General features: G+C 41.2%; 1 non-coding gene across 1 annotated transcript; it reads right to left on the reverse strand.

The window, feature by feature from the left end:
* Positions 1–905: 905 nt before the first annotated feature.
* LOC148562601 (small nucleolar RNA R71) lies at positions 906–1,013 on the reverse strand. The gene has a single exon (XR_015887961.1). It is a non-coding gene; the product is annotated as a small nucleolar RNA R71 (small nucleolar RNA).
* Between the last annotated feature and the right edge of the window lie 7,172 nt (positions 1,014–8,185).

The following is an 8,185-nucleotide window of genomic DNA, read 5'->3' on the forward strand; positions in this document are numbered from 1 at the left end:
AAACTACCTAACTAACTCTCTCTCTCTCTAATTTTCGAAAATATCTCCCTCTTTTTCAAAATTTCTTTTTAATTAAACTAATTATTTTATTTTTTTATTTGAATTTTCGAAAAACTACTAACCCTTTTCAAAATTAATTTTCGAAAATTACTAACCCTCTTTCAAAAATTATTTTCGAAAATCCTCTCCCTCTCTCATCTTATTCTATTTATTTATTCATCTACTAATACTTCATCTCACCCAAATTCGAACCCTCTCTTCCATCTGTGTTCGAATATCTTCTTCTTCTTTTCTTCTACTCACACTGGGACCTCTATACTGTGGTAAAAAGGACCCCTATTATTATTATTTTTCTGTTATCTCTTTTTCATATGAGCAGGAGCAAAGACAAGAATATTCTTGTTGAAGCAGATCCAGAACCTGAAAGGACTCTGAAAAGGAAACTAAGAGAAGCTAAATTACAACAATCCAGAGATAACCTTTCAGAAATTTTCGAACAGGAAGAGGAGATGGCAGCCGAAAATAATAATAATGCAAGGAGGATGCTTGGCGACTTTACTGCACCTAATTCCAATTTACATGGAAGAAGCATCTCCATTCCTGCCATTGGAGCAAACAACTTTGAGCTGAAACCTCAATTAGTCTCTCTGATGCAGCAGAACTGCAAGTTTCATGGACTTCTATCTGAAGATCCTTTTCAGTTCTTAACTGAATTCTTGCAGATATGTGATACTGTTAAGACTAATGGAGTAGATCCTGAAGTCTACAGGCTCATGCTTTTCCCTTTTGCTGTAAGAGACAGAGCTAGAGTGTGGTTGGACTCTCAACCTAGAGATAGCCTGAACTCTTGGGATAAGCTGGTCACGGCTTTCTTAGCCAAGTTCTTTCCTCCTCAAAAGCTGAGCAAGCTTAGAGTGGATGTTCAAACCTTCAAACAGAAAGAAGGTGAATCCCTCTATGAAGCTTGGGAAAGATATAAGCAGCTGACCAAAAAGTGTCCTTCTGACATGCTTTCAGAGTGGACCATCCTGGATATATTCTATGATGGCTTATCTGAGCTATCAAAGATGTCATTAGATACTTCTGCAGGTGGATCCATTCACCTAAAGGAAACACCTGCAGAAGCTCAAGAACTCATTGACATGGTTGCTAATAACTAGTTCATGTACACTTCTGAGAGGAATCCTGTGAGTAATGGGACGCCTATGAAGAAGGGAGTTCTTGAAGTTGATACTCTGAATGCCATATTGGCTCAGAACAAAATATTGACTCAGCAAGTCAATATGATTTCTCAGAGTCTGAATGGAATGCAAGCTGCATCCAACAGTACTCAAGAGGCATCTTCTGAAGAAGAAGCTTATGATCCAGAGAACCCTGCAATAGCAAAGGTAAATTATATGGGTGAACCTTATGGAAACACCTATAACTCATCATGGAGAAATCATCCAAATTTCTCATGGAAGGATCAAAGGCCTCAACAAGGCTTTAATAATGGTGGAAGAAACAGGTTTAGCAATAGCAAGCCTTTTTCATCATCCACTCAGCAACAGACAGAGAATTCTGAGCAGAATCCATCTAGCTTAGCAAACTTAGTCTCTGATCTATCTAAGGCCACTGTAAGTTTCATGAATGAAACAAGGTCTTCCATTAGAAATCTGGAAGCACAAGTGGGCCAGCTGAGTAAAAGGATCACTGAAATCCCTCCTAGTACTCTCCCAAGCAATACAGAAGAGAATCCAAAAGGAGAGTGCAAGGCCATTGACATAAGCACCATGGCCGAACCTGTAAGGGAAGGAGAGGACATGAATCCCAAGGAGGAAGACCTCCTGGGACGTCCAGTGATCAATAAGGAGCTTCCCTCTGAGGAACCAAAGGACTCTGAGGCTCATCTAGAGACCATAGAGATTCCATTGAACCTCCTTATGCCATTCATGAGCTCTGATGAGTATTCCTCTTCTGAAGAGAATGAGGATGTTACTGAAGAGCAAACTGCCAAGTTTCTTGGTGCAATCATGAAGCTGAATGCCAAATTATTTGGTATTGAAACTTGGGAAGATGAACCTCCCTTGTTCATCAATGAACTAAGTGATCTGGATCAACTGACATTGCCTCAGAAGAGACAGGATCCTGGAAAGTTCATAATACCTTGTACCATAGGCACCATGATCTTTAAGGCTCTGTGTGACCTTGGTTTAGGAATAAACCTCATGCCCCTATCTGTAATAGAGAAACTGGGAATCTATGGGGTGCAAGCTACTAGAATCTCATTAGAGATGGCAGACAACTCAAGAAAACAGGCTTATGGACAAGTAGAGGACGTGTTAGTAAATGTTAAAGGCCTTTACATCCCTGCTGATTTCATAGTCCTGGATACTGGAAAGGAAGAGGATGAATCCATCATCCTAGGAAGACCTTTCTTGGCCACAGCAAGAGCTGTGATTGATGTGGACAAAGGAGAATTAATCCTTCAATTGAATGAGGACAACCTTGTGTTTACAACTCAAGGATCTCTCTCTGTATCCATGGAGAGGAAGCAGAAAAAGCTTCTCTCAAAGCAGAGTCAAACAAAGCCCCCACAGTCAAACTCTAAGTTTGGTGTTGGGAGGCCACAACCAAACTCTAAGTTTGGTGTTGAACTCCCATATCCAAACTCTAAGTTTGGTGTTGGAGAGTTTCAACAATGCTCTGAACATCTGTGAGGCTCCATGAGAGCCCACTGTCAAGCTATTGACATTAAAGAAGCGCTTGTTGGGAGGCAACCCAATTTTTATTTATCTAACTATATTTTTCTTAGTTATATGTCTTTATAGGTTCATGATCATGTGGAGTCACAAAATAAAAATAAAAATTGAAAACGCAATCAAAAACAGCAGAAGAAAAATCACACCCTAGAGGAAGCACCTGCTTGGCGTTCAACGCCAGAACAGAGCATGGTTCTGGCGCTGAACGCCCAAAATGGGCAGTGTCTAGGCGCTGAACGCCCAGAACAGGCATGGTTCTGGCGTTCAACGCCAGAAATGGCCAACAAATGGGCGTTGAATGCCCAAAATGGGCACCAACCTGGCGCTGAACGCCCAGAGTTGTGTGCAAGGGCATTTTACATGCCTAATGTGGTGCAAGGTTGTAAATCCTTAAACACCTCAGGATCTGTGGACCCCACAGGATCATCTCAGGATTTGTGGACCCCACAGGATCATCTCAGGATCTGTGGATCCCACAGGATCCCCACTACCTTCACTCACATTTTCTCACCCCTCTTTCACAAAATCCCATAAACACTCTTCCCCAAAAACCCTTCACCAATCACCTCAATCTCTCTTCCCCATCACCTCTTCACCACTCACATCCATCCACTCTTCCCCATAAACCTACCTCATAAACCCCACCTACCTTCAAAATTCAAAACCAATTTTCCACCCAAACCCACCCATATGGTCGAAACCTTTCCCCCTCCCTCCCCTATATATAGCCCTCCATTCTTCTTCATTTTCACACAACACAACCTTCTCCTATCTACTTGGCCAAAACACACTTCACCCCTCTTCTCCATATTTTCTCCTTTTTCTTCCTCTATTCTTTCTTTTATTGCTCGAGGGCGAGCAATATTCTAAGTTTGGTGTGGTAAAGCATAAGCTTTTTTGTTTTTCCATTACCATTGATGGCACCTAAGACCGGAGAATCCTCTAGAAAAGGGAAAGGGAAGACAAAAGCTTCCACCTCCGAGTCATGGGAGATGGAAAGATTCATCTCCAAAGCCCATCAAGACCACTTCTATGATGTTGTGGCCAAGAAGAAGGTGATCCCTGAGGTCCCTTTCAAACTCAAAAGAAATGAGTATCCGGAGATCCGACATGAAATTCAAAGAAGAGGTTGGGAAGTTCTAACAAATCCCATCCAACAAGTCGGCATCCTAATGGTTCAAGAGTTCTATGCTAATGCATGGATCACCAAGAACCATGATCAAAGTAAGAACCCGGATCCAAAGAACTATGTTACAATGGTTCGGGGGAAATACTTGGATTTTAGTCCGGAAAATGTGAGGTTGGCGTTCAACTTGCCAAACATGGAAGAGAATGCACGCCCCTACACAAGGAGAGTCAACTTTGATCAAAGGTTGGACCAAGTCCTTATGGACATATGTGTAGAAGGAGCTCAATGGAAGATTGACTCCAAAGGCAAGCCGGTTCAACTAAGAAGATTGGACCTCAAGCCTGTAGCTAGAGGATGGTTGGAGTTCATTCAATGCTCAATCATTCCCACTAGCAACCGGTCTGAAGTTACTATTCACCGGGCCATTATGATCCATAGCATCATGATTGGAGAAGAGGTGGAAGTTCATGAGATTATACCTCAAGAACTCTACAAGGTGGCTGACAAGTCTTCCACTATGGCAAGGTTAGCCTTTCCTCACCTTATTTGCCACCTATGCAATTCAGCTGGGATTGACATAGAGGGAGATATCCTCATTAAAGAGGACAAGCCCATCACTAAGAAAAAGATGGAGCAAGCAAGAGAGCCCATTCATGGAGCTCAAGAGGCGTATGAAGCTCATCACCATGAGATCCCGGAGATGCCTCAAATGCACTTTCCTCAACAAAACTATTGGGAGCAAATCAACACCTCCCTAGGAGAATTGAGTTCCAACATGGGACAACTAAGGGTGAAACATCAACAGCACTCCATCATGCTTCATGAAATAAGAGAAGATCAAAAAGTAATGAGGGAGGAGCAACAAAGACAAGGAAGAGACATAGAAGAGCTCAAGGACATCATTGGTTCCTCAAGAAGGAAACGCCACCATCACTAAGGTGGATTCATTCCTTGCTCTTATTTCTTCTGTTTTTCATTTTCAATGTTATGTGCTTATCTATGTTTGTGTCTTCATTACATGATCATTAGTAGTTAGTAACTTTGTCTTAAAGTTATGAATGTCCTATGAATCCATCACCTCTCTTAAATGAAAAATATTTTAATTCAAAAGAACAAGAAGTACATGAGTTTCGAATTTATCCTTGAACTTAGTTTAATTATATTGATGTGGTGACAATGCTTCTTGTATTCTGAATGTATGCTTGAACAGTGCATATGTCTTTTGAAGTTGTTGTTTAAGAATGTTAAATATGTTGGCTCTTGAAAGAATGATGACTAGGAGACATGTTATTTGATAATCTGAAAAATCATAAAAATGATTCTTGAAGCAAGAAAAAGCAGCAAAGAACAAAGCTTGCAGAAAAAAAATAGGCGAAAAAAAAAAGAAAGAAAAAGAAAAAGCAAGCAGAAAAAGCCAAAGCTCTTAAAACCAAGAGGCAAGAGCAAAAAGCCAATAACCCTTAAAACCAAAAGGCAAGGGCAAATAAAAAGGATCCCAAGGCTTTGAGCATCAGTGGATAGGAGGGCCTAAAGGAATAAAATCCTGGTCTAAGCGGCTAAACCAAGCTGTCCCTAACCATGTGCTTGTGGCGTGTAGGTGTCAAGTGAAAACTTGAGACTGAGCGGTTAAAGTCAAGGTCCAAAGCAAAAAAAAGAGTGTGCTTAAGAACCCTGGACACCTCTAATTGGGGACTTTAGCAAAGCTGAGTCACAATCTGAAAAGGTTCACCCAGTTATGTGTCTGTGGCATTTATGTATCCGGTGGTAATACTGAAAAACAAAGTGCTTAGGGCCACGGCCAAGACTCATAAAGAAGCTGTATTCAAGAATCATCATACTGAACTAGGAGAATCAATAACACTATCTGAACTCTGAGTTCCTATAGATGCCAATCATTCTGAACCTCAATGGATAAAGTGAGATGCCAAAACTATTCAAGAGGCAAAAAGCTATAAGTCCCGCTCATTTGATTGGAGCTATGTTTCATTGATAGTTTGGAATTTATAGTATATTCTCTTCTTTTTATCCTATTTTATTTTCCGTTGCTTGGGGACAAGCAACAATTTAAGTTTGGTGTTGTGATGAGCGGATAATTTATACGCTTTTTGGCATTGTTTTTAGTATATTTTTAGTAGGATTTAGTTACTTTTAGGGATGTTTTCATTAGTTTTTATGTTAAATTCACATTTCTGGACTTTACTATGAGTTTGTGTGTTTTTCTGTGATTTCAGGTATTTTCTGGCTGAAATTGAGGGACTTGAGCAAAAATCAGATTCAGAGGTTGAAGAAAGACTGCTGATGCTGTTGGATTCTGACCTCCCTGCACTCAAAGTGGATTTTCTGGAGCCACAGAACTTGAAATGGCGCGCTTCTAATTGCGTTGGAAAGTAGACATCCAAGGCTTTCCAGCAATATATAATAGTCCATACTTTGGCCAAGAATAGACGACGCAAACTGGCGTTCAACGCCAGCTCTCTGCCCAATTCTGCGCCCAACGCCAGAAAAGGAGCCAAAACCAGAGTTGAACGCCCAAAATGGCACAAAAGCTGGCGTTCAACTTCAAGAAGGACCTCTACACGTGCAACACTCAAAGCTCAGCCCAAGCACACACCAAGTGGGCCCCGAAAGTGGATTTATGCATCAATTACTTACTTTTGTAAACCCTAGTAGCTAGTTTATTATAAATAGGACATTTCACTATTGTATTAGACATCCTGAGTTTTATCTTCGGATCATAGTAGTCTTGGTTACTCCGGTTCCCCTCTGGGGCCGAGACCAATGAACTCCATTATCACTTATGTATTTTCAATGGTAGAGTTTCTACACTCCATAGATTAAGGTGTGGAGCTCTGCTGTTCCTCAAAGATCAATGCAAAGTACTACTGTTTTCTATTCAATTCATCTTATTTCGCTTCCAAGATATTCATTCGCACTTCAACCTGAATGTGATGAATGTGACAATCATCATCATTCCCTATGAACGCGTGCCTGACAACCACTTCCGTTCTACATTAGAATTGAATGAGTATCTCTTAGATCTCTTAATCGGAATCTTCGTGGTGTAAGCTAGAATGATGGCGGCATTCAAGAGAATCTGGAAGGTCTAAACCTTGTCTGTGGTATTCCGAGTAGGATTCAATGATTGAATGACTGTGACAAGCTCCAAACTCGCGATTGTTGGGCGTAGTGACAGACGTAAAAGGATAGTAAATCCTATTCCAGCATGATCGAGAACCGACAGATGAATAGCCATGCCGTGACAGGGTGCGTTGACCATTTTCACTGAGAGGATAAGATGAAACCATTGACAAGGGTGATGCCTCCAGACGATTAGCCGTGCCGTGACAGGGCATTTGGATCATTTTCCCGAGAGAAAACCGAAAGTAGCCATTGACAGTGGTGATGTATCACATAAAGCCAGCCATGGAAAGGAGTAAGACTGATTGAATGAAGATAGCAGGAAAGCAGAGGTTCAGAGGAATGAAAGCATCTCTATTCGCTTATCTGAAATTCTCACCAATAATTTACATAAGTATTTCTATCCCTATTTTATTAATTATTTTCGAAAACTCCATTACTATTTTATATCCGCTTGACTGAGATTTACAAGGTGACCATAGCTTGCTTCATACCAACAATCTCCGTGGGATTCGACCCTTACTCACGTAAGGTATTACTTGGACGACCCAGTGCACTTGCTGGTTAGTTGTGCGAAGTTGTGAACCATGGTATTGGCATCATATTTTTGGCGCCATCACCAGGGAAAGAAAGAGCAATGAATTTTACATAATCAAAGTGTAATCACAATTTCTGCGCACCAATGAGCATATGCATATGCATATATTCCTTTTCTCATTTTTAATGTGCAGCAGGAGACAGCAGTAGTTTGTGTTCCAGGAGACAGCAGGAGACAGTCTATGTATTATGACATTCTACTAGCAACCGGTCCGAAGTGACTATTGATCGAGCCATCATGATTCATTGCATAATGCTTGGGATGAGGTGGAGGTACATGAGGTGATACCTCAAGAGTTATACAAGGTGGCTGAAAAGCCCTCCACCCAGATAAGGTTGGCGTTCCCACATCTTATCTGTCACTTATACAATTCAGCTGGAATTGTCATAGAAGGAGACATCCCCATTGAGGAGGACAAGCCCATCACTAAAAGAAGGATGGAGCATGTAAGAGAGTCTGCACAAAGGCCTGTGCAGCCACCTCCAGAAATTCCTGAGATGCCTCAAGGAATGCATTTTCCTCCTGGAGACTATTGGGACCGATTAAACACTTCTCTAGGAGAATTGAGTTCCAACATGG

The sequence above is a fragment of the Arachis ipaensis genome, chromosome B6 (genome assembly GCF_059453495.1).
Source record: "Arachis ipaensis isolate K30076 ecotype BB chromosome B6, ASM5945349v1, whole genome shotgun sequence".
Taxonomy (NCBI): Eukaryota; Viridiplantae; Streptophyta; class Magnoliopsida; order Fabales; family Fabaceae; genus Arachis; species Arachis ipaensis.